Below are 27,242 nucleotides of genomic sequence, written 5' to 3' on the forward strand. Positions count from 1 at the left end.
CCAAAGGCTTTTCCCACCAAGGAAGTCTGAGCTCAAAGGAGTCCAGCCGGTGTTTCATGGTATAAAGCAGGGAGAACGGAGCCGGAGATGCAGGAATGCATCGGCACTTTCGGGACGCCCCCTGGGAGAGTGTCAGAGAAGGAAGGTCTTGCAGCTTCGTGACCCGGAGTCTCTGCCTTGGATCTGAGGGCAGGGCCCTAGGAAGGCTCAGCTTGGACTGGATACAGGGGTGCAGAGGTGACGCAGGGCAGAGAACACGGCAGAACAGCAAGGGGTGAGCACTGGCTTTTCCATATCCTCCCTGTGTAGCTTCTCAAGTCACTTTCCAGAGCGTGCACTGCTTCCGCTGCAGGCTGGGACTCTGCCGGCTCTTGCTAACACCTGGTGGTGGTGAAAGTGCCCTGAAGACAGAAAGGATTCACGTCGCATCTGGTACCTTCTTACCACTGCAGCTCGTGCTGCATGCAGCCCTGTGTCCTGTGCTCCAGCCGTGCAAACCATCTTTTGGGTTCTTCATAGGCAGCTTCCTCCGGCCACTGGGCCTTTGCCCCATGTTGATTCCAAGACCTGAAGGGCTTTTCCCATCTTTTTCTTGATTTTAATCTATTTATTCTAGAACTCAGCTCAGTTGGCACCCCTTCCCCATCAATTTAGGTTGGAACCCTCTGTTGCAGGTATATATCCATAGTACCACTATCTTATCACCATTCGTAGCTATATGATTTGTTGAAATGTATGTCATTCTTGTCACTAGACTGTAAGCTGCTTGAGAGCAGAGGATGACGGAGTTTGGCTCATCTTTGCGTCCCCAGACCCAGCCCAGATATCTGATACGTATTCGGACTGCAGAGTGGTTCCAGGAGCACAGGCAGTGGGAGTTCTGGATTTAGGTACCTGGGTTTGTTGTTCTGCTCAGTCGCTCAGTCATGTCTGACATTTTGTGACCCCATGGACTGCAGTGCACCAGGCTTCCCTGTCCTTCATCATCTCCTGGAGTTTGCTCAAACTCATGTCCATTGAGTCAGTGATGCCATCCAATCATCTCATCCTCTGATGCCCCTTTCTCCTCCTGCCCTCAATCTCTCCCAGCATCAGGGTCTTTTCCAGTGAGTTGGCTTTTTACACCAGATGGCCTAAGTACTGGAGTTTCAGCTTCAGCTTCAGCTTCAGTCCTTCCAAAGAACTTTCAAGGTTGATTTCCTTTAGGATTCACTGGTTTGATCTCCTTGCTGTCCAAGGGACTCTCAAGATTCTTCTCCAGCACCATAATTTGAAAGCATCATTTCTTCAGTGCTCAGCATTCTTTATGGTCCAACTCTCACATCTGTATATGACTACTGGGAAAACCATAGCTTTGACTATATGGGCCTTTGTTGGCAAAGTAATATCTCTGCTTTTTAATATACTGTGTAGGTTTGTCAAAGCTTTCCTTCCAAGGAGCAAACATCTTTTAATTTCATGGCTGCAGTCACCATCCACAGTGATTTTGGAGCCCAAGAATATAAAATCTGTCACTATTTCCATGACATGAATTGATGCGACTAGATGCCATGATCTTAGTTTTTTGAATGTTGAGTTTTAAGCTGTTTTTTTCACTCTCCTCTTTCACCCTCATCAAGAGGCTCTTTAGTTCCTCTTCGCTTTCTGCCATAAAAGTGGTATCATCTGCATATCTGAGGTTGTTAATATTTCTCCCTGCAATCTTCATTCCAACTTGTAATTCATCTAGCCCAGTTTATTGCAGGATGTACTCTGCATAGAAAGTAAATAAGCAGGGTGACAATATATAGCCTTGATGAACTCCTTTCCCAATTTTGAACCAGTCTGTTGTTTCATGTCTGGTTCTAACTGTTGCTTCTTGACCTGCATATGGGTCTCTGAGGAGACAGGTAAGGTGGTCTAGTATTCTAGACCATCTGTTTAAGAATTTTCCACAGTTTGTTGTGATCCAGACAGTCAAAGGCTTTAGTGTAGTCAACGAAGCTGGTCCCTGGATTAGGATCCTCAGAGTGAGGATCAGACAGTGTCACCTCCAAATAAGCTCTGTGTTCACACCTTTTCTTTCCCTCCCATTAAGTTACACTATACCCCATAGGAGAAGACAATGGCACCCCACTCCAGTACTCTTGCCTGGAAAATCCGAGGAGCCTGGTAGGCTGCAGTCCATGGGGTCGCAAAGAGTCGGACACGACTGAGCGACTTCACTTTCACTTTTCACTTTCATGCATTGGAGAAGGAAATGGCAACCCACTCCAGTGTTTTTGCCTGGAGAATCCCAAGGACGGGGGAGCCTGGTGGGCTTCCGTCTATGGGGTTGCACAGAGTCGGACACGACTGAAGCGACTTAGCAGCAGCATACCCCATCATGTGATGTCACACTGACATCTGTATATATGGCATACATCAAATTATGTCATCTAATTAACAGTGGTAGGTGGGGGTGCGGGCTTCCTAGGTGATACTAGTGGTAAAGAACCCGCTGGCCAGTGCAGGAGATGCAAAAGGTGTGGGTTCGATCCTTGGGTTGGGAAGATCCCATGGGGGTGCCCTTGTGTGAGAGGCAAGCAGATTTTGTCCAAAGCAGCCAGTTGGAGCAGGAAGTCAGCTTCAGAACAAGGAGTTTGAAATTAATTAGATGCTGCCTTGTCTGGAACACTGCTTCAGAGACTTGAATTATTAATAAAAATTCTAGGAAGCCCAGTATCTTTTCAGGACCTTTATCCAATTAAGGGAAGATAAATTCCAAGCATGCTTCCAGGCACTGTTATTGTTTTTCATTTTTCATTTTGAAAACTTTATATTGATATAATATTCATAGAGAAAGTACTCAGATTATAAGCACCCAGTTCAATATTTATTCACAGACGAAGCACTCCCTCTCATCACCAGGACCCAGGTTAAGAAATAGAACATCACCAGAACTCCAAAAGCTCCTCTCGTGCACCTTTCTAGCCATTCCCCTCATCACTCCCACCGAGGGAACACTCTTCTGACATCTAACAGCACAGATCTGCCATTTTTGTATTCTGTGCAAATGGGGTATCCAGGAAGTACTTTTCTGAGTCAGACTTCTTTCACCCAACGCTCTATTTGTGAGGCTCACCTCTACTGGTATGTGAGGTTATAGATTGTTCTCACTGCTAAGCGATAACCACCATGTGAGCACACCACAGTGTACTTACCCATCAACTGTGGGTGGATGTTTAGGTACTTTCCAGCCTGGGACTGTTACAAACAGAGGCATTGCTAGGTTGGGTTCACTGTAAAGGGGTATACAAAGTAAATCCAACTTTTTTGGTAAAACTGTCCTTTTTTAGGATTTTTCTTTCTATTCCCCCCACTTCCCACCTTATCTCCTCTTCGGAAAGCAAGAATCTGACTGGATTAAGAAAGCATCTCTCTTTTTCCTTGGAATTCACAGGTCATTCTTCTTCCTTCTTCTCAGATCTGCAACGTCACCTGTAAGTTAAATCCTCAATAACCTTCTGTGCTTATTCTCCCCTCTCCCTGTTTTTCCTAGCATTAAAAATGTGAAGTGAAGTGATGTGAAAGTCACTCAGTTGTGTCTGACTCTCTGTGACCCCGTGGACTATAGACCACCAGTCTCCTCTGTCCATGGAATTCTCCAGGCAAGACTACTGAAGTGGGTTACCATTCCCTCTTCCAAGGGTTTTTCCCCACCCAGGGGTCGAACCCTAGTCTCCTGCATTTCAGGAGGATTCTGTACCATCTGAGTCACCAGGGAAGCCCCTAAAAATGTAAACACCCCTTTTAAAGACATTACATCCTATTGTAAACACATTGCCAAAAAAAGTGGAAGCGTAAGAAAGTGACACCCTCCCGCCATCTAGAGATAACAGTGCAAAAGATGTTAGTGGTTTTCTTGCCAATGTTTTCTTCTACATCTATTTCACGTAGTTGAGATTGTCTCCTTTCATTTAAGATCATACTACAGGTATTTCCCTGTGTCTTTTGTAACTGTTCTTCGCCCCTGTTTCTCCAGGCTACGTGATAATCCATCCCATGTGTCTGCCAAAAGTTCTTTGACTCATCTCCGAAACTGGGATGTTGTGGGTGCTTGTGCTCTCACTGGATGATCAGAAACAATGCTGCAGTGATTATCTAGGAGGCAGATCTCTGTCCTCATTGTAGACGGTTTCCTTAAGCTAGTTCCTAGAAATGGAATTTACTGGACCAAGAGTATGAACACTTTAAAGAAGTCAGGTACCTCACGTATTGTCAATCTGCTATCTTTATGGTATTGAAAGGTGCTATTTCTTTAACTTATTTTTTGGCTGCCCTGGGTCTTCACTGGTGTGCATGGGCTTTCTCTAGTTGTGCCGAGCGAGGGCTATTCTCTAGTTGTGGTACACTGGCTTCTCACTGTGGTGGTTTCTCTTGTGGAGCACGGGCTCTAGGGCACACGAGCTTCAGCAGTTGTGGCACACGGGCTTAGCTGCCCACGACGTGGAATCTTCCAGGACCAGGGGTCGAACTTGTGTTGCCTGCATTGGCAGATGGATTCTTAACCACTGGACACCAGGGGAGTCTGGAGAAAGACTTTAAAATCAGTTTATGTGTTTTGAAGCTATTTTACAAGATGCATGCATACACATTTAGAATCTGTAATTTTCTGTCTGTGAAATTAGAACCCCTGCTCCTAGGATAGTGGGTCAAACATCCTATTGAGCTACTAGGACTAGAAACGCCACAAGATAGAGTGGCCTGAGCCCTCTCTTATGCTGTGGCTATAATAGTGTGGTGTCATAGTCACTGAGAACATGAGAAGATTAGCCTGAAGTTGTGCGTTCTTTTGATAGTGGGCATTCCATTACTCTGATGGCAGTGACGAAGGCAGGAAGCGAGCATACCGCTTCGCCCACACAAGTCTCTGGAGAAGAGGAAGTGGAGGAGGATGGCTTCCCTCTAGCAGAGGCATTAGCTGTGTACTTGGGAGCTGCTAGCCTGGCTTGAGAAATTTGGCCTGTTTATTTGGTGTAAACTTGCAAGAAAGCTCTCTTTCCTGTGGAGTTGACATAGGAGAAGAGATGCTACAATGATGTAAGGAAAAGACAAAGATGGGCCCTGCTGGGAAATCTTGAAGTTCTCTTGCATTTGTGCTAGCTCCACCCTGGAGAACTTACACTCCCCAGGCAGGCAGAGGTCAACTCATCCATCCCCCTGTCTCAGGGTAACACTGCCCCAAGTACCTCCAACGGTCACACCTTCCCATGTGTGCTTCTTCTCTGGTTGTTCATCAGCTTAGTTCTTCAGGCTCTTATGCCTAGGCCCTCAAGGATCCCTCTTCCTTGAGCTCATAGCACATCCTCTTTTCTGGACACCAATTTAGCAGTGCTGCCTGGAATTGCCTCCCACGAGAGCAGAGTGCTCTGTCAGTGTGAGTTTCCTATCATTGCTCAAACAAATTGCCACCAACTCAACGGTTTAACACAATAGAAGTTTGTTATCTTACAGTTCTGGTTAGAAGTCTGAAAGGGGGGGATTTCCCTGATGGTCTAGTAGCTAAGATTCTGCACTCCCAATTCAGGGAGCCAGGGTTCGATTCCTAGTCAGGGAACTAGGTCCTGTATGGTGCAACTAGGAGTTCGAATCTTCAACTAAAAATCCCTCATGCTTCAACCAAGATCCAGTGTAACCAAATAAATAAATAAATATTAAAAAAAAGAAGGTTGAAATGAGTCCAAGTCAGGGTGGGCAGAATTGTGTTGCTTCTGCAGGTTCCAGAGGAGCAAATGTCACCTGCCTTTTCTGGCTTCTCCAGGCTCCCTCTTTCCTTGGCTGCTCATCCCTCAAACCTCTACTTCTGCAGACACCTTCCCTGACTCTAATCCTCCTACCTTTCATGTAAGGACCCTTGTGATTCGATTGGGTTCCATGGACAATCCAGAATAACCTCCCATCTCAGTATCTTTATTTTATTTTGTATTTATTTATTTGGTTGTGTCGAGTCTTAATGTGGGCATGCAGTCTTTAGTTGCTGTATGTGGGATCCACTTGCCCAGCCAGGGATCCAACCCAGGGCCACTGCCTTAGGATCCTGGAGTCTTTGCCACTGGGCCACCAGGGAAGTCCCTCAATATCTTTAATGAATCATATTTGCAGAGTCCCCCTTTTGCCTTGTAGGGTGACTTTCACAGGTTTTGGGGACTAGAATGAAGACATCTTTAGGTATTTATATGGGCGCTGTACCTGTCCTTTCTCAAGCCCATGGCCCTCTTCAGATCCTCACTGCACCTATTCTGGAAGAGTCTGTCAGCCTCCTGACTGGTCTCCCTTAGCCATCCAGCCTCTCTACAGTCCTCATCTACCACAGCCAGAGTGTCTGGCCCAGAGCCTAAAGGATGCTCACAGGCCCTTAGAACCCTGACTCAAGGTCCTTGACAAACTGTCTTACTGCTTTTCTGATCTTCTCTCCTGTTAGTCGCCTTTACATGCATTAACTATCAGCCCATTTGGCATTTTGTTTATTTTAACACACCCACAACTTTCCTGCTTCTATGCTTTTACTTCTTTCTTTGCATCTGAAAGGCCCTCTGCCCTCATTTTTATCTTTCACAATCCTATTTAGCCCCATCATCAAAAGCTTTAAAATGTGGATGACTGTTGACTCAGAAATTCCAGGGGCAGGAATTTCATACTATGGAAATAACCCCAAGGGCTGTGCATAGACACGGCTTCAAAGATAAACATTGCAGCACTGCTTAAAAAAATTTTTTTTTAATGGAGTATAGTTGACTTACACTGATGTGTTAGTTTCAGGTGTATAGCAAAGTGATTCAGTTATATATATGTGTGAGTATATGTATATATATACATACATATAAAAGAATATATGTGTGTATATATATATATATATTCTTTTAAAGATTCTTTTTCATTACTGGTTATTACAAGATCTTGAATGCAGCAGCATTGTGAATAAAAAGAAAAAAGTAGAACCAACCTAAATATACATGCAATGATATGTAAATAGAGCTGGCTGAATTTGTGGAATATCATAAAGTGAGATACGTAGTGAACAAAAGCCAAAAACCCCAAAATATTAATGCATTGAGAAACACTTTTGATATATTCAAAAGCCAAAATGGCAGACTACAAAATCCCCCGTATAAGGAAATTTTATTTAACAATTACATTGCATATATATTAGAAAGATAAGAAAGCAGCACTATGAACTGTTGATGGTGGTTGTTTCTGGGTAGTAGGATTATGGGCGACTTTTATTTTCTTATTTTGATTTGTCCATACTTTCCTTCCTACTGTGAACACATGTTGCTTTTATAATGTTAAAGAGGTAGGGACTTCCCTAGTGGTCCAGCGGCTAAGATTCCCAGCTCTTAATGCAGGGACGTGGGCAGGGGTGGGGGGTAGGGGGGTGGGGTGTGGAGGGTGGGGGCTGGAGGGGGATGGGGGGTGGGAGGGTAGGGGTTGGGGGTGGGGGTGGGTTCAATCTCTGGTAGGGAGCTATAGTCCACATGCCACAACTAAAACCTGATGTAGCCAAATAAATAGATAAATATTTAATAAAAATAATCAAGTATTAAAAAAAATAATTCTACCCACCCTGCTCAGGTCAAGTCAACCCTGCCTCTTCCTGAGGCCTTCTGTGGCCACCATCCTGGAGGAAGGTGAGGGCTCTGTCCCTTGACCCTCTCGCCCCCCATTGTCAGTATTTAAGAAGATGTTACAGAGTAGCTTCTAGGAGTGGGGTTCCATCTCCTTGGTGTGAGGCTGCCCTGGGCAAGGGGCGAGCTCAAGACGCCACTGGGCAGGGGGCTGAGGCTCAGGTATTTGAAGTGTCGCTTTTGCCAAGGGTCCTCCCTTCATGCCTGGAAGCGGGGTGTCATCTGGGAAGCCAGGCTGTTTCCAAACTTCATTCCTATTTTCATGGAACTGGTGGGCTGATTAGGGAGACAAGGCAACAGAACACCGTGTGTTTGTTGTTGTTCAGTCACTCTGTTGTGTCTGACTCTTTGCAACCCCATGGACTGCAGCATGCCAGGCTTCCCTGTTCTTCGTCTCCTGGAGTTTGCTCTAACTCATGTCCATGGAGTCAGTGATGTCATCCAACCATCTTGTACTCTGTCATCCACTTCTCCTCCTGCCCTCAATCTTTTCCAGCACCAAGGTCTTTTCTTAATGAGTCAGCTCTTCACATCAGGTGGCCAAAGTATTGGAGCTTCAGCTTCATCAGCAGTCCTTACAATGAATATTTAGGGTTGATTTCCTTTAGGATTGACTGATTAGATCTCCTACAGTCCAAGGGACTCTCAAGAGTTTTCTCCAGCACCACAGTTCAAAAGCATCAGTTCTTCGGCATTCAGCCTTCTGTATGGCCCAGCTTTCACACACATGCGTGATTACTGGAAAAACCATAGCTTTGACTATACGGACCTTTGTTGGCAAAGAAATGTCTCTGCTATGTTTATAGGAAAACACAAAAATTGATGACTGATACCTTCTGGGTCTCACTACGAACAAAGCTAGTGGAGGTGATGGAATTCCAGTTGAGCTATTTCAAATCCTAAGAGATGATGCTGTGAAAATGGTGCACTCAATATGCCAGCAAATTTGTAATTTTCCAGGCCACAGGATTGGAAAAGGTCAGTTTTCATTCCAATCCCAAAGAAAGGCAATGACAAAGAATGCTCAAACTACCACGCAATTGCACTCATCTCACATGCTAGTAAAGTAATGCTTAAAATTCTCCAAGCCAGTCTTCAGCAATAAGTGAACCATGAACTTCCAGATGTTCAAGCTGGTTTTGGAAAAGGCAGAGGAACCAGAGATCGAATTGGCAACATCCTCTGGATCATCGAAAATGCAAGAGAGTTCCAGAAAAACATCTATTTCTGCTTTATTGACTATGCCAAAGCCTTTGACTGTGTGGATCACAATAAACTGTGGAAAATTCTGAAAGAGATGGGAGTACCAGACCACCTGACCTGCCTCTTGAGAAACCTGTATGCAAGTCAGGAAGCAACAATTATAACTGGACGTGGAACAACAGACTGGTTCCAAATTGGAAAGGAATATATTGTTAAGTATACAGGAGTATACAGTCAAGGCTGTATAAGTACGGCTGTCACCATACTTATTTAACTTCTATGCAGAGCACATCATGAGAAACGCTGGGCTAGAGGAAACACAAGCTGGAATCAAGATTGTCGGGAGAAATATCAATAACCTCAGATATGCAGATGACACCACCCTTATGGCAGAAAGTGAAGAAGAACTAAAGAGCCTCTTGATCAAAGTGAAACAGGAGAGTGAAAAGGTTGGCTTAAAGTGCAAAATTCAGAAAACTAAGATCATGGCATCTGGTCCCCTCACTTCATGGCAAATAGATGGAGAAACAGTGGAAACAGTGGCAGAATTATTTTTGGTGACTGCAGCCATGAAATTAAAAGACGCTTACTCCTTGGAAGGAAAGTTATGACCAACCTAGAGAGCATATTACAAAGCAGAGACATTACTTTGCCAACAAATGTCCGTCTAGTCAAGGCTATGGTTTTTCCAGTGGTCATGTATGGATGTGAGAGTTGAACTATAAAGAAAGCTAAGCGCTGAAGTATTGATGCTTTTGAACTGTGGTGTTGGAGAAGACTCTTGTGAGTCTCTTGGACTGCATGGAGATCCAACCAGTCCATCCTAAAGGAGATCAGTCTTGGGTGTTCATTGGTATGACTGATGTTGAAGCTGAAACTCCAATACTTTGGCCACCTGATGTGAAGAGCTGACTCCTTGGAAAAGACCCTGATGCTGGGAAACATTGAGGGCAGGAGGAGACGGGGACGACAGAGGATGAGATGGTTAGATGGCATCACCAACTCGATGGACATGGGTTTGGGTAAACTCTGGGAGTTGGTGATGGACAGGGAGGCCTGGTATGCTGTGGTTCATGGGGTCTCAAAGAGTTGGACACGACTGAGCGACTGAACTGAACTGAACCTTGTGGGTCCTTGTCAAATGAGTGGTGAGAGGGCAGAGGAAGGAGAGGTTGCCATGGGTGGGGGCAGAAGAGATGTGCTTTGAGTTGGTGGAGCCTCCATCATGTCAATGCAGTTAGGCCCCAGACTGTTTGTCAATGTGACCTAAACACTCCGGTAGCTCAGGGCTGCTATGGGCGACCGTCTACAGCTTTCATGTCAAATAGCATTCTTTTATTCATTTTATCTGATTATATTTTGTAGGCTACCTTGAGGCATGCAGGGTATCTTATTCCCTGACCAGGAATCAAACCTATGCCCCCCTGCAGTGGAAGTGTTAACTGCACCATTGCATTTAATATGTAAAATATTTATTGAAACCACAGGGTTTAAGCTGTCAAATGTGAAACTTGATGACTTGGTCTCTGACTTGGGAGTTTCCTGAAGAAAATGGCCCTTGTGGTGACAGGAGGAGTCAAGTTGATCACCTTGCAGCCCTGAGCCCTCTGCCCATAGCACCTCTGCTGTGGTTAGTGGTTGACACAGCTCCCTTCTTACTGATGATGGCTCAGCAGGTAAAGAATTTGCCTGCAATGCAAGAGACACAGGAGATGTGGGTTCGATCTCTGGGTTGGGAATATCCCCTGGAGAAGGAAATAGAAACCCACTCCAGTATTCTTGCCCGGAAAATCACATGGACAGAGGAGCCTGTTGGGCTACAGTCCTTGGGGTCACAAAGAGTCGGACATGACTGATCACGTGGCTCCGGAGGAGACTTCTTATCAGATGGGGAGTCCCAGCTGTATTTATCTAGGTTCTGCTGTTTTTAGGGAAAATATTAGTGTCTCAGTGGTAAAGATTCCACTTGCCAATTCAGGAGGCTCTGATTTGATCCCCGGGTCAGGAAGATCCCCTGGAGGAGAAAATGTCAACCTGCTCTAGTATTCTTGCCTGGGAAATCCCATGAACTGAGAAGCCTGGCTACCATTCATGGGGTTGCAAAGAGTCAGACACGACTTAGCAACTAAACAACAACAAAAAGTGTTACTATTCTAGTCAGGAGTGTTACACCCTGAAAAAATAGAAATTGCAGTGTCATTTAGAAATAGTCCAGAGAGTCATACCAGTTACGGCTGCCGAATGACAAATGGGTGTGTGACTGGGTCTGATGTCACTGTCCTCTGGCAGAGCAACCCCACGACTTTCCCTTTGCAACGTCTCCTGACCTAGGGGTGAGTGCTTTTTTTTAACCTCAGTGTTGACAAATTGGAGAGCAGCTGACAACTCTCTCAGATTTTGAGCAATCGTTTCCTTGTGATATCAGTCCTGGAGATCCTTTTTAAGTATTTTATGCTAATTAAACATTGCAGGGAGTTCAACTAGCATTTACAGAAGACTTATTATGATCCATGCTCAGAGCCACACGCTTTCAAAGATACAGGGATGGGTAAGGTGTGGTCCTTCTTGCAGGAGAGCAAAGAGGAGAGGCAAGTTAAAGAGGAAAATACGTGGCGAGATGGGTTCCCTTAGAGATATCAGGGTGGTCGAAGGACAGAAAAGTGGTTTCTAGACAGGTCAGTGGGGCATGAGGGAGTGAAGGAAGGAGAAAAGACTTCCAGAATAGTTACATTTGTAGGAGAGAAAACACGAACTCGGCATCAGAGAGATATGAGTTCAGAACTGGCCACAGTGGGGTGGTCCTGTGCAAGTTACATAGCCCGGTTGAGCCTCAGCATTCTCGTCTCTGGGATGATTGGTTGTTAGGAGGTGTAATGGGTTGAATGGTGCCCCCTCCTCCAAACATATGTCCACATTCTCACCCCCAGGACCTGTGGGTGTGATCTTATTTGGAAAAAGGGTCTTTGCAGATATACTTAAGGAAATCAAGATGAGAGTGCCTTAGATTACCTATGTAGGCTCTTGTGACATGTGTCCTTTTAAGAAACACACAGGGGAGACTCAGAACGAGAAGGAGAGACTATGTGAAGACAAGGCAGAGACTGGAGCGATTAGCCACAAGCCAAGAAAGGTCTGGAGCCCCTGGAAGCTGGAAGAGACAGGAAACTCCTTCTCTGTCTTAGAGCCGTTGGAGGGGCTTGGCCTTGTTGCCATCTTTTTTTTTTTCCCAGCCACTTCGCAGCATGTGGGATCTTAGTTCCTCAACCAGGGTTCAAACCCTCACTCCATGTATTGGAAGCACTGTGTCCTAACCACTGGACTGCCAGGGAACTCTCTGTTGTCATCTTGATTTCAGACTCTTACAGAACTTTGAGTGACTACATTTCTGTGGTTTGAAGCCACTCCGTTTGTGATAGTTTGTTTGTTACGGGAGCCCCAGGAAACTATATAGGAGGATTGAGTAAAATAACGCATGGAAAGCATGCTATTTTTGTTCAGTTGCTAAGTCATGTCCAACTCACCCCATGGACTGCAGCATGCCAGACTTCCCTGTCCTTCACTGTCTCCTGGAATTTGCTTAAACTTGTATCCATTGAGTCTGTGATGCTATCTAACCATCTCATCCTTTGCTGCCCTCTTCTCTTGCCCTCAACCTTTCCCAGCATCAGCGTCTTTTCCAATGATTCGGCTCTTTGGGGGAAGGGTAATTAGCAGAAGGGAAGAGAGGGGGAGAGAGAGGGCCCTCTGGTTGGTGGAGTCCTGTGAGTGAGCACAGGAGGTGTCAGGGGAGGGAGACCACTGGGCCATGAGTGGGGTGCACAGTGGGATCGGGTGGTGATGTGTGTGGGGGCCCAGGAGGCAGTTTAGCGTGTTGATCGTGAGGCTCAGAAGGAGGAGGATCCATAGAAAAAAAAGTGGTAGGGTCCCCGGGCCCACCCTGCTCCCTTACTCCACCTGGCTAACACTGTTTTCCTGTTCTTATTGGAGTTAAAGCAGTGGCCTGGGGAGCCAGTGGCTGCCAGACCCAGAGGTCCTGCCAACAGGTCCTGGAACTACTTGCCTTTATTCACTGATTTTTGGCCAGTTGGCAAGACATATGGGATCTTAGTTCCCTGACCAAGGATAGAACCCACATTCCCTGTGTTGAAAGCACAGAGCCTTAACCACTGGACTGCTGGGAAAGTCCTTAGACTACTGGTCTTTACAGGAGTCATGTGGGCTTGGGAAGGAAGGAGCAGCAAGAGGGGTGGCCTTAAGATTTGAGGTCAGTGTTTTCTGAGCCCTCCATAATCCTCCTGGATTCTTGGGTCACCTTAATTGTGAAGAAGGTTAGATTTTATCTGACTTAAAGAAATTAAAGGGATGTGATGCATCTTGCCAATGCAAGTTGTGATTCCACACGACAGATTTGAAGATGAATGTTTAAAATGTTTGTAATATTTTTTGACTGTATGGATCACAATAAACTGTGGAAAATTCTGAGAGAGATGGGAATACCATATCACCTGATCTGCCTCTTGAGAAACCTATATGCAGGTCAGGAAGCAACAGTTAGAACTGGACATGGAACAACAGACTGGTTCCAAATAGGAAAAGGAGTACGTCAAAGCTGTATATTGTCACCTTGCTTATTTAACTTATATGCAGAGTACATCATGAGAAACGCTGGGCTGGAAGAAGCACAAGCTGTAATCGAGATTGCCGGGAGAAATATCGATAATCTCAGATATGCAGATGACACCACCCTTATGGCAGAAAGTGAAGAGAAACTAAAAAGCCTCTAGATGAAACTGAAAGAGGAGAGTGAAAAGGTTGGCTTAAAGCTCAACATTCAGAAAACTAAGATCATGGCATCTGGTCCCATCACTTCATGGCAAATAGATGGGGAAACAGTGGAAACAGTGGCTGACTTTATTTTGGGGGGCTCCAAAATCACTGCAGATCGTGACTGCAGCCATGAAATTAAAAGACGCTTACTCCTTGGAAGGAAAGTTATGACCAACTTAGATAGCATATTCAAAAGCAGAGACATTACTTTGCCAACAAATGTCCGTCTAGTCAAGGCTATGGTTTTTCCAGTGGTTATGTACAGATGTGAGAGTTGGACTGTGAAGAAAGCTGAGCACAGAAGAATTGATGCTTTTGAACTGATGTTGGAGAAGACTCTTGAGAGTCCCTTGGACTGCAAGGAGATCCAACCAGTCCATTATGAAGGAGATCAGCCCTGGGTGTTCATTGGAAGGACTGATGCTGAAGCTGATACTCCAATACTTTGGCCACCTCTTGTGAAGAGTTGACTCATTGGAAAAGACTCTGATGCTGGGAGGGATTGGGGGCAGGAGGAGAAGGGGACGACAGAGGATGAGATGGCTGGATGGCATCACCGACTCAATGGATGTGAGTTTGGGTAAACTCTGGGAGTTGGTGATGGACAGGGAGGCCTGGCATGCTCCAGTCCATGGGGTCGCAAAGAGTCACGACTGAGCAACTGAACTGAATGTTTTTGGAGGCTACCCAAGATACTGGAGACAGTGTTGCCTCCGAGAAGAGAACTAGGAAGCTGGTAGGGTGACCAACTGTCCCAGCTTGCTGAGAACTGTCCCAGTTTTAGTAATGAAACTCCATGTCCCCAGAGTCCCTCTATTCAGGGCAAACTGGGACAGTTGGTCACTCACTTGGAAGGAAGGGAGATTTGACTTTTCACTGTGTTTCCGTTCAAACACTGTGTTTTTTGCTGCACTGGGAGGCATGTGGAACTCCCCCCTGCCAGGAATTGAACCAATGCCCCTGTAGCGGAAGCATGGAATCTTAACCACCGGACCACCAGGGATGTCCTCAAACACTTTGTGGTTGTACTTTTACTCTGCACCTGTGATAGCTAACACTCCCCTGTCCCGAGAACATCAAACAATCCCCCAAACTCTTGTAACATAAAAAGTCACCATAATAAACAAAGGTAAATGAAGAACTGAGAAACAAGTTCACATATTAATGTGAGGAAAAAATTATTCTAATTTCTGAAGAGCTTTTACAAATCAATAGGAAAAGGTAAACATCTCTGTTGAAAATGAGCTAAAGACACTAGCCAGAAATTCACAAAAGAAGAAACACAAATGGGCAATGTTAGAAAACATCCCCCAATAATTAATGGGATGAATATTCAAAAATAATCTTTTACCAGTTTTTGCCAGTTACATTACCAAGTAGTAATAAGAAAAGGATAATTGTCTTAGCTCAGGCTGTTGTAACAAAATATCATAGACTGGATGGCTTAAGCAACAGAGATTTATTTTGGTGGTCTGGAGGCTGGAAGTCCAAGATCAAGGCACTGGCAGATTCAGTTCTTGGTGAGAGCCTGCTTGCTGGCTTGTGGATGGCTGCCTTCTCCCTGCGTCCTCACTTGATGGGTAGAGAAAACTCTGGTGATTCTTACCCTTTTTATAAGGGCGCTAATTCCATCATGGGGGCCCATCCTTACAACCTCCTCTAACCCTAATTAACCTTGAAAGGTCTCATCTCCTTGTACCATTGCATTGGGAGTTAGGGCTTCAACAAAGAATTTTGGGATGATACAAGCATTCAGTCCGTAACTAATAAAATTCCATGGAAGGGTGAATCGATATAATTCTTGACAGGATGTATATAAGTCTTAACAAGTTTCTTTTTCACTTTTAACCCAGTAATTTCTTTCACATCTAGGTATCTGTTTTAAGGCAATAGAACTTGTGTGTGAAAATGGATTGTAAGGATGCTGGTCCCTCTGCTGTTTGCGACAGCAAAGCCAGCATGCCAAGGTCACTGGCTTCAGGGCTTTGTTTTGTAAGGGAAAATTTCAACTGTCCCCAGAACTAGAGAGGCCAATGTAAAGATATCCATGTTATAGTCATCTGTTTTTACAATTTATGTTTTATTGAAGTATAGTTTAATTACAATGCTATGTTAATTACTGCCTTACAGCAAAGTGATAGATTCTTTTCTATTATGGTTTATCATAGGATATAGAATATAGTTCATTGTGCAGTACAGTAGGACCTTGTTGTTTATTCTGTTTATCAGTTTGCATCTGCTAATCCCAAATTCCCAATCCAACCTCCCGCCTTCCACTCCCTGGGCAACCACAACTCTATTCTCTATATCCCTGATTCTGTTTGTTTCATACATATGTTCATTTACGTCTTAGTTTAGACACCATATGTAAATGTTACCATACGGCATTTGTCTCTTTCTGACTTATTTCACTCGGTATGATGATCTCTAGTTGCACCCATGTTGCTGTAAAGGCCATTATTTTGCTCTTTTCTATGGCTGAGTAGTATCCCATTATATACATGTACCACATCTTCCCTATCCATTCATATGTTGATGGAAGTTTAGGTTGCATCCATATCTCAGAATGTCCCAGCCATCTTAATGTGTTTTCATACTTGTTGCATAGTTTCAAAATCATTAAGCAAATAAAACATACACAGAGAGGTATAGCCCATCATGTGCCACTGTCTGGGTCCCATCTTCTGTCCTCCTCCCTAAAGGTGGTCACTACCATGAATTTAGTGGTGTTCCACCACGCATGTTGACTTTTCCTGCAATTAAATGTATTTATAGGCAATAATATATTGCTTTGGGGCTTCCCTCGTGGCTCAGACGGTAAAGAATCTGCCTGCAGTGCAAGAGACCTGGGTTTGATCCCTGGGTGGGAATGATCCCTGGAGAAGGGAATGATGACACACTCCAGCATTCATGCCTGGAGAATCCCATGGACAGAGAAGCCTGGTGGGCTACAGTCCATGAGATTGCAAAGAGTCAGATACGACCGACTGATTAACACTCTCCTACTGTTTTATTTTCCATGGTCTTTATTTCGCTTCACAGAAATGCTATTGAGCTGCAGAAATGCTCTAACACTTGCTTTTATTTTCTGCTCAGCATTATTTTGGGGATTTATTCTTGTTGGTAGATATAGCCTTGATTATTTTTGACTGTTGTTTAGTATAATTGTACTACCATTTATTTATTCATACTGTTGAAGTGTATTTAGTTGTTTACACACTTGTGAACTACACTCACTGTTGCAGTGGACACTCTGTGCAAGTTGCTTTGTGGATGTAGGTGAAAGTTTCTCCAGTGGATATGCCTAAGAGTGCGTGTGCTAGGCCACGGGAAGAACATCTTTAATAGCTGTTTCCATATTTTCCTCCAAAGTGATATACCACTTGTCCGAGCAAGAGCAAATAGTTCCAATAGCCCCACATCCTGGCCAATCTGATGGGACGATAACTATGTGGTTTTATTTTGGATTTTCCTGGTGGGGTTGAGTGATTTTTCATATGTGTACTGGCCAAAGGGGTTTTTTCCTTTTATGTGAATCATTTTTCTATATCTCTTATCTGATGCTACTGGATACTTTGTCCGTACCTTACATTTTTTAAAAATTAAGATATTAATATAATTTAAAAAGTAGAAAGAAAGGGAATTCCCTGGCAATACAGTAGTTAGGGCTCAGTGCTCTCACTGCCGGAGTCTGGGTTCAGTCCTTGATAAATGAACTAAGAGCTCACCAAGCTTCACAACGTGTGCCCTGCTCCAAAAGATAAAATTGCCATGTAACATTATATTGGTTTCTGGTGTCCAATATATGATTTGACATTTGCCTATATTGTGAAATGATCACTTCTGTCTTGTTAACATGTTAACATCTGTCACCACAACTTATTATCTTGTGATGAGAACTTTTAAGATCCAGTCTCTTAACAACTTTCAAATATGCGATACAGTATTATTAACTATAGTCTTTCAGTGTCCTATTTTTTTGCCTTTTCATACGGTTCATGGGGTTCTCAAGGCAAGAATACTGAAGTGGTTTGCCATTCCCTTCTCCAGTGGACCACATTTTGTCAGAATTCTCCACTATGATCCGTCCGGCTTGGGTGGCCCTACACGGAGTGGCTCATAGTTGCATTGAGTTAAACAAGTTAGACACGATTGAGCGACTGAACGGAACTGAACTATAGCCACGGTGTTGTACAATCCATCTCATGATTTACGTAGTTTATAGCTGGAAGTTTGTGCTTTTTGACTCGCTTCACCCATTTTGCCCTGTCCTACCCCCTGCCTCTGACAGCCACCAATCTCTTCTCAGTTTCTATGAGCTTAGTTTCTTGTTTTGTTCTTTGTGTTTTAGATTTCACATTATCAGTCACTCTTTGTGACTCCATGAACTGCAGTACGCCAGGCTTCCCTGTCCATCACCAACTCCTGGAGTTTACCCAAACTCATGTCCATTGAGTCGGTGATGCCATCTATCCAACTCATCCTCTGTCATCCCCTTCTCCTCCTACCTTGAATCTTTCCTAACATCAGGGTCTTTTCAAATGAGGCAGCTCTTCGCAACAGGTAGCCAAAATATTGGAGTTTCAGCTTCAACATCAGTCCTTCCAATGAACACCCAGGACTGATCTCCTTTAGGATGGACTGGTCGGATCTCCTTGCAGTCCAAGGGACTCTCAAGAGTCTTCTCCAACACCACAGTTCAAAAGCATCAATTCTTCAGTGCTCAGCTTTCTTCACAGTCCAACTCTCACATCCATACATGACCACTGGAAAAACCATAGCCTGGACTAAACAGACCTTTGTTGGCAAAGTAATATCTCTGTTTCTCAATGTGCTATCTAGGTTGGTCATAACTTTACTTCCAAGGAGTAAGTGTCTTTTAATTTCATGGCTGCAGTCACCATCTGCAGTGATTCTGGAGCCCCCAAAATAAAGTCAGCCACTGTTTCCACTGTTTCCCCATCTATTTCCCATGAAGTGATGGGGCCGGATGCTATGATCTTAGTTTTCTGAATGTTGAGCTTTAAGCCAACTTTTTCACTCTCCTCTTTCACTTTCATCAAAAGGCTTTTTAGTTCTTCTTCGCTTTCTGCCTTAAAGGTGGTGTCATCTGCATATCTGAGGTTATTGATATTTCTCCTGGCAATTGATTCCAGCTTGTGCTTCTTCCAGCCCAGCGTTTCTCATGATGTACTCTGCATAGAAATTAAATAAGTAGGGTGACAATATACAGCTTTGACGTACTCCTTTTCCTATTTGGAACCAGTCTGTTGTTCCATGTCCAGTTCTAACTGTTGCTACCTGACCTGCATACAGGTTTCTCAAGAGGCAGATCAGATGGTCTAGTACTCCCATCTCTTTCAGAATTTTCCACGGTTTATTGTGATCCACACAGTCAAAGGCTTTGGCATAGTCAATAAAGCAGAAATAGATGTTTTTCTGGAACTCTTTTTTGATGATCTGGTGAATGTTGGCAATTTGATCTCTGGTTCCTCTGCCTTTTCTAAAACCAGCTTGAACATCTGGAAGTTCACGGTTCACATATTGCTGAAGCCTGGCTTGGAGAATTTTAAGCATTTCTTATACTAGTGTGTGAGATGAGTGCAATTGTGCAGTAGTTTGAGCATTCTTTGTCATTGCCTTTCTTTGGGATTGGAATGAAAACTGACCTTTTCCAGTCCTGTGGCCACTACTGAGTTTACCAAATTTGCTGACATATTGAGTGCAGCACTTTCAGAACATCATCTTTTAGGATTCAAAATAGCTCAGCTGGAATTCCATCACCTCCGGTAGCTTTGTTCGTAGTGATACTTTCTAAGGCCCACTTGACTTCACATTCCAGGATGTCTGGCTCTAGGTGAGTAATCACACCATTGTGATTTCACATATAAGTGAGATCATTTGGCATCTGTTTTTCTCTGATTTTTTAGCATAATGCCCACAAGTTTCATTCATGTTGTTGCAAATGACAAGATTGCCTTCTTTTTATGGCTGAATAATATAACAGTTAGAACTGGACATGGAACAACAGACTGGTTCCAAATAGGAAGAGGAGTACGTCAAGGTTTGTCACCCTGCTTATTTAACTTATGTGCAGAGTACATCATGAGAACCGCTGGGGTGGAAGAAGCACAGCTGGAATCAGATTGCTGGGAGAAATATCAATAACCTTAGATATGCAGATGATACCACCTTTAAGGCAGAAAGCGAAGAACTAAAGAGCCTCTTGATGAAAGTGAAAGAGGAGAGTGAAAAAGTTGCCTTAAAGCTCAACATTCAGAAAATGAAGATCATGGCATCTGGTCCCGTCACTTCACAGGAAATAGATGGGGAAACAGTGGAAACAGTGGCTGACTTTATTTTGAGGGGCTCCAGAATCTCTGCAGATGGTGACTGCAGCCATGAAATTAAAAGACGCTTACTCCTTGGAAGGAAAGTTATGACCAACCTAGATAGTACATTGAGAAGCAGAGATATTACTTTGCCAACAAAGGTCTGTTTAGTCCAGGCTATGGTTTTTCCAGTGGTCATGTATGGATGTGAGAGTTGGACTGTGAAGAAAGCTGAGCACAGAAGAATTGATGCTTTTGAACTGTGGTGTTGGAGAAGACTCTTGAGAGTCCCTTGGACTGCAAGGAGATCCGACCAGTCCATCCTAAAGGAGATCAGTCCTGGGTGTTCATTGGAAGGACTGATGCTGAAGCTGATACTCCAATACTTTGGCCACCTCATGTGAAGAGTTGACTCATTGGAAAAGATGCTGATGCTGGGAGGGATTGGGGACAGGAGGAAAAGGGGACGACAGAGGATGAGATGGCTGGATGGCATCACCGACTAGATGAACATGAGTTGGTGATGGACAGGGAGGCCTGGTGTGCTGTGATTCATGGGGTCGCAAAGAGTCGGACACGACTGAGTGACTGAACGGAACTGAACTGAACATTCCATTGCATAAATACCACAGTTTGTATATCCATTCATACATCCATGGATTCATGGGTTGTTTCCATATTGTGGCTATTGTCAATGATGCTGTAATGAACCTGAGTCTGCGGATATTTCTCTGAAATAGTTACTTCATTTCTTTCAGATAAATATAGGGAATTGGGATGACTGGCTCATACGGTAGTTCTATTTTAATTTATTTGAGGAATTTCCATATTGTTTCCCATGGTGGCGGTACCAGATTATAGTTCTACCAATAGTGCACAAGGTCTCTTTTCTCCACTGCCTCATCAACACTTACTATTTCCTATCTTTTTTGATAATAGCCATTATTAATTTCTTTCTGACAATCTAATATTCCTAGTTGTCTCAACTCTTCTTAATCTTTTGCTCTCCATAAGGATTTTGTATCAGCTTGTCTAATTTCTTGAAAAACTCGGTTACATTTTGACTGGATTTGTGTTTAATTTATATACTAACTTGAAGATAATCGGTATCTTTACAATACTTTAAAGTAAGTATGAACACAGTGTATACCCCTGTTGGATTTTCTCCTATGTCTTGCAACAAAATTTATAATTTTCTACATAATAATTTGCGCAGATTTTACTGTATTTATTCTTAAGAGCCTTACAGAATTTGCTGTTTTACTAATAGGGTCACTTAAACTTTACATTTTATAGTTATATAGAAACATTATAGGTTTTAAAGATTTTTTGTTGTTGTTTGGTCACTGAGTCATGTCCGACTCTTTGTGACCCCATGGACTGCAGCATGCCAGGCTTCCCTGTCCCTCACCATCTCCCATGCTCAAACTTATGCCCACTGAATTGATGATGCCATCCAACCATCTCATCCTCAGTTGTCCCCCTTTCCTCCCACCTTCAATCTTTCCCTACATCAGGGTCTTTCCCAGTGAGTCAGCTCTTTGCATCAGGTGCCCAAAGTTTCGGAGCTTCAGCTTCAGCATCAGTTCTTCCAATGAATATTCAGGACCGATTTCCTTGATAGTTGACTGGTTTGATCTCCTTGCAGTCCAAGGGACTCTCAAAAGTCTTCCCCAACACCACAGTTCAAAAGCATCAGTTCTTCAGCACTCAACCTTCTTTACGGTCCAACTTTCACATCCGTACTTTGTTATAGTAAACTTTTGAACTCTGATAAAATTCTCTTACGTAGAATTTTCTGGAATTTTTTCTATGTACAAAGTCATATCTTTAAATAATAACTATTTTGTTTTTTCATTTTGAAGCCATGTGCCTTATATTTCCTTTTCTTTCTTTTTTTTCTGTAGCAACCTGGACACCTAATCTAATGTCTAGCAGAGATGTTATTGGGCATTTTTGGCTTGTTCTGATTTTTAAAGGGAAAGTGGCTCATATTTTATTGTAATTGTGAGGTTTGCTCTATTACTCAGGACAAGGATATTCTCTTTTTACTGTGGGTTACAAAGATGTTTTGTGTGCCTGTTTTCCTAAGAGGATGTTGTTGATTTTTTACCCAAAGCTTTTTCTGCTTTGCCTTATAATTCAATAATTTTTCTTTGTACATTTTGAGCAAATATCATGAAGTGCACATAATTTTAGCCTCTTGGTACATCCATCTTTGTGTCATCTTTGTATCCTCTTTGTCTCTAATAATGACTTTTATCTTTTTTTTTTTTGCTCAGTCACGTCCGACTCTTTGCGACCCCATGGACTGTAGCCTACCACACTCGTCCGTCCGTGGGATTTTCCAGGCCAGAGTACTGGAGTGGGTTGCCATTTCCTTCTCCAGGCTTTTTTCTTGAGGTCTGTTTTGTCTGATAGTAGTATCATCAACTTTCTCTTGGTTACTATTTGAATTTTCCTTTTTATTTTCCTGCAGTCTTTGTGTCTTTATGTTTCAGGCTTAGCTCTTGAACATTGCTAGATATGTGTCATCCAGTCTGACCATCTGTTTCATTTAACTGTTGATGAGCAATGTCTGGATTTTTTCTGTCTTATTTTATGGTATCTGTCCTGCTGTTTCAGTCTAGTTGTCTTTATTTCTAGTTCCCCTCTCCTATGTTGGTTTGGAAAATGTATATTCAATTCTACTCTTTTAGCATCCTTTCTTAAAATTTGACTGTGCATTTTAGCCTCCACAAAGTCTACAGTTATCACCTCTTTCTTCTGAGCAATACAAGGACTTTTCTACACTTTCACTCCCATCATCCACTCTCCAACTTAGGTGCTATTACCATCTGATGTTTTGATTCTGTCTTACTTTTGAACTCTCCAGTTTATCGTCATTATTGTTATTGTTTTATGCAATCACTGCCTGCTCCTATTACTCCCATATTTTCCAATTTTGTTTTATAAATGTTTACTTATTTATTTATTTATTTTTGGCTGTGTTGGGTCTTAGTTGCTGCATGCAGGCTTTCTCTAGTGGTGGCAAGTGGGGGCTATTCCCTAGTTGCGGTGTTTGGACCTCTCTTTGCTGTGGCTTCTCTTGTTATAGAGCACGGTCTCTGGGCGCAGGGGCTTCAGTGGGTGTGGCTTAGTTGTGGCTCAGCCTTAGCTGCTCTGCGGCTTGTGGGATCTTCCTGGACCAGGGATCGAACCCATGTTCCCTGCATTGGCAGGTGGATTCTTACCCATTGAGCCACCAGGGAAATCCTATATTTTTCAACTTCTTTATCTTTTCATCTGGTATTTTCTTTGTGGGTTTAATTTTCTTCTTCCTGAGGTATCTTTTTTAGTAGTTCTTTCAGAAAGGACTGTTAATAATAAACATGCTACCATTTTTCTGGAAAAAGAAGTCTTCACTTTCTGCCAACTTCCAAATGATAATTTAACAGCCTAGTTAAACTTTTCCCATATCCTTCCGAACTTAACCTTCATGTGCTTCTTCTAGACTCCAGGGTCTGCACCTCTATGCCCTGGAGACGCAGTATTGGGGAGGTAATGTGCCCAGGAGCAACCCTTGACAATTAAGGACCAGTGTAGGGTGTTTTAGAAATATCTCCATTTTCTTGACCCAAGAAAGGGATAGTTCTGAAGTATGTGTCTTACCCTTTGTCCTAGACTTTCCTCAAGGGATTAAGCTCAGTTGCCCATGTGGTAACTGGCTTAGTAAACATCTGTTATTGGCTTCCCTCCATTTCTCGTGTTCCCACTTGCCTGCCAGAGTTTTCTGCTCTCCCAAATACATTACCTGCACTAAATTCTCAGGGCCTGCTTTGGGGTGGGGTGGGGTGGGGTGGCATTCAAGTTAAGGCACTGCCCTTGGGAATCTACACTGAAGGATATTTTCTCAGCACTCAACATTTTATTCATTTATTTGGCTGTGCCAATCTTAGTTCAGTATGTGGGATCTTAAGTTGCAGCATGTGGGATCTAGTTCTCTGACCAGGGATTGAACCTTCGCTCCCTGCAATAGGAGCAGGGAGTCTTAGCCACTGGAACCACCAGAGAGATCCCTCAGCACTTCTCTTTGGATCTTCTCCAATCATTTTTTGCCTCCTTATCTCTTTGAACAATTTCTTCAACTTTATCTTTCTGCCAATTTTTCTTCCAAAATGTCTGGTGTTTGTATTTGAATTTTTAAAATTAATTGACTATTTGCATTTCTAAAAGTCCTTTATCAAATCTTCCTGCTTTTTTCTCATGGTGTCTTATTTTTCTGTTTTCAGTTCTTGCTCTTTATGATGATTGGAAACACTCTTATTTTTTCCTCTCTCTCTGATCATTTAATTATCTGAAGTTCTTGGGGATCTAATCCTGCTTTTGATTGTTAGGGCTTCTTTTTGTCCATGATAGATTGTGTTCCCAAGTGCTGTAAAATTTGTGATTTTGAATTCATCCTCTAGAGAGCTTTATCTGTGAATATTATGTGTGGCCTGAGAAGAAGGTTTATCTTTTTAGATATATTTGTGTTTGTTTCTACCAAGACTCACATATGTGTCAGTTTCTCAGTTCTGGAGTTCCTGGACCATGTCATGTCAGTCTTAACTTGAAATCTGCAGGACTGTGGGCCCATGGCTACAAATTCTAAAGAGACTTAATTTTCCCACCACCAACCAACACAGATGGAGACAGACAAATTCCTTATCTTTTATGTTGGTGGCTGGATTTCTTTTTTCCTATGTATGTTTCGGAAGGTAGTTCCCTTCCAGGGTTTCAGCCAGGGTCTTGTTCCAACTTTCTGCCTGAGCCAGACCCGAAGCCTCATTTCCTGTTCTCATGAGGCTCGGCCTTGAGGTGCCCCGGCTCACCAGCCTTATGGACTTGAGCTGTTTCCTGTGGATTCGAGTCCCTCTTCCTCTTTGATCCTTGGAGGTAGTCATCATCTTCCTCCCAGTTTGGCTGTGCATTTAAAGAACATTTGTTGTATTTGACACGACATTTCAAGATGTTTTGCAGGGAATGGATTTGCAGGTCATCTAGCTGAAAACAAGTTGGAACTGGAAGTCCTTGAGAGCCTTTTCTGCTGTGCTGTGCTAATTCTGCTTCTTCTACCATTTCTTCCCTGGGAGCCTTCATCTTCCTCTCCTGGGTGGGAAAGGGGTGGTGGAGTGTGAGGTGTGCATGTGGGGAGGAGGAGGTTGCAGACAGATGGTTTCCCAGACTCTTAGAGTCGGTGCCGTGGCCTGAGAAGCGGTGAGTGGGCTTCCTCACTGAGATGCCTCTTAGGCTGCCTGTTGCAGAGCCTGGGGTCCCAGCATGAGAGGCCCGTGCTCCTCCGTTTTATTGGCTACCTCTTCAAGCAAGAATTAATTTAGCACGTGATTGAAAACTAGGCTCAGGGGAATTGGAGTTTGGGAAGAAGACTTGGTGTGTGTCTGTATGTGGTATGTATGTGGTGTGCGTGTGTTTGTATGTGGAGTATGTGTGGTGCGTGTGTGTGTGTATGATACATATGTAGTATGTGTGTTATGTGTATGTGTGTGAATGTGCTGCGTGTATATGTGTGGGTATATACATGTACTGTTCAGTTCAGTTCAGTCACTCGATCGTGTCCGACTCTTCGCGACCCCATGGACTGCAGCACGCCAGGCCTCCCTGTCCATCACCCACTCCTGGAGTTTACCCAAACTCATTCAGTCGGAGATGCCATCCAACCATCTCATCTTCTGTCATCCCCTTCTCCTCCTGCCCTCAATCTTTCTCAGCGTCAGGGTTTTTTCAAATGAGTCAGCCTTTCGCATCAGGTGGCCAAAGTATTGGAGTTTCAGCTTCAACATCAGTCCTTCCAATGAACACCCAGGACTGATTTCCTTTAGGATGGACTGGTTGGATCTCCTTGCAGTCCAAGGGACTCTGTATGTGTATGTATATATGTAGTGTGTGTGCAGATATGTACTATGTGTGTGTGGTGCGTATGTTGTGTATATGATGTGTGTGTGTATGGTCAGGGAGGAGTCAGGGCACCAGGTGGGTTTGGAAGCATCTTTGGGAAGAGGACAGCCTCCAACCATCCAGCCATCATCTCAGAAAGGCCAGGACCAGTGACCAGGCCCCTTACCTGTAAAGCATCCATTCTCTGTCCGGGACCCAGCCTGGTGGCTCTCGTGGGGGCCGGGACCTGATCTCTCATACTTTGCGGGGCAGGAAGCATCAGCTCTCTCCTTCCTCTAAACACAGTTGCTCAGCTGGCTCAGGTGGAGGTGTTTCTCCAAACTCGCCTGGAGTCTGGCCCTGGAGATCGGATCCAGAAGCTCTGTTGCTCTGGCCTGGGTTCCTCCCCAGCCTGGGCCGGCCTGTCTGGGACAGCCAGCCTCCCTGGTCCTCCGGTTTGTGGGGTGCTGCCTATGGAAGGATCAGGGCTTGTGTGGGGGCCCTGGAGGGCCAGGCGGCTCATTGGGGCAGAGGCTATGAGGCCTCCCACCAAACTGTTCAAAGCCTTATCGCCTCGAAGGTGTTTCTAGTACCATTTCCGTCCATTGTTTCCTCTGGCTCATTAGGAGGAGGCCTGTCTCCTGTTGTGGCTGCTCACAGCTACTGTGGTGGGAAAAGAGGAGGGCGGGCGGGCTGACCGCAGACGTCACGATTTGGGCTTTATCTCCCCTCAGCCACAGGGTGTCCGCGGCCCGGGGATCACTCACCAGCAAGACTGTCCAAAGCCGCAGAAGTTCCTGGAGAGCATGGCCTAGGGCTGGCTGCAGCACTGTGGAGGCTGAGCTTCCTTGGAGACACCTGCACCCCCTTCCTCAGGGGAAGGTACGGGATTTGGGAGGAGGGTTGGCTCACTGTGGAATGAGATGCAGGACTGACCCCCCACCCCCTGCCCTGGGGACCTGGGGTTCTCCTTCCGAGGACTAGTGTGCCGGAGTGATTCACAGCCAAGGGCCCTCCTAATGCTGTCTTCTCCACCTGCCTCTGGGGGTTCTGTGACTGCTTCTACTCCTGCCTGGGCTTTACTGCTTGTAGTGCTTGACCAGACAGGAAGAGACAAGCCCTACCCTCACCTCTGGGTAACTTCCGGAAGCAGCCTGATGTACCTGTGTGTATGGCTGAGACCAAGGCTTGGCCATATTGGACATCAGAGTGTTCCTTCCCCAGAAGAATTATATGCGGATGGGGTTTGCCTCTACCTTGTTTGGTCGGATGGGACAGTGGGTGGGAAAGGACCCCCCACCCTTGCCCCTCCCTGCCC

At 44.3% G+C, this 27,242-nt stretch overlaps 1 protein-coding gene across 1 annotated transcript in view; it reads left to right on the plus strand.

Moving 5' to 3' along the window:
- The window catches only part of VWF (von Willebrand factor), a 150,430-nt gene continuing 123,444 nt past the window's right edge, over positions 257–27,242 (plus strand). The window contains exons 1-2 of the mRNA XM_018048607.1: positions 257–274; positions 26,659–26,806. The gene's annotated coding sequence lies outside the window, so the exon portion shown is untranslated. The remainder of the gene's footprint in view (positions 275–26,658; positions 26,807–27,242) is intronic.

The sequence above is a fragment of the Capra hircus genome, chromosome 5, assembly GCF_001704415.2.
Source record: "Capra hircus breed San Clemente chromosome 5, ASM170441v1, whole genome shotgun sequence".
Lineage (NCBI taxonomy): Eukaryota > Metazoa > Chordata > Mammalia > Artiodactyla > Bovidae > Capra > Capra hircus.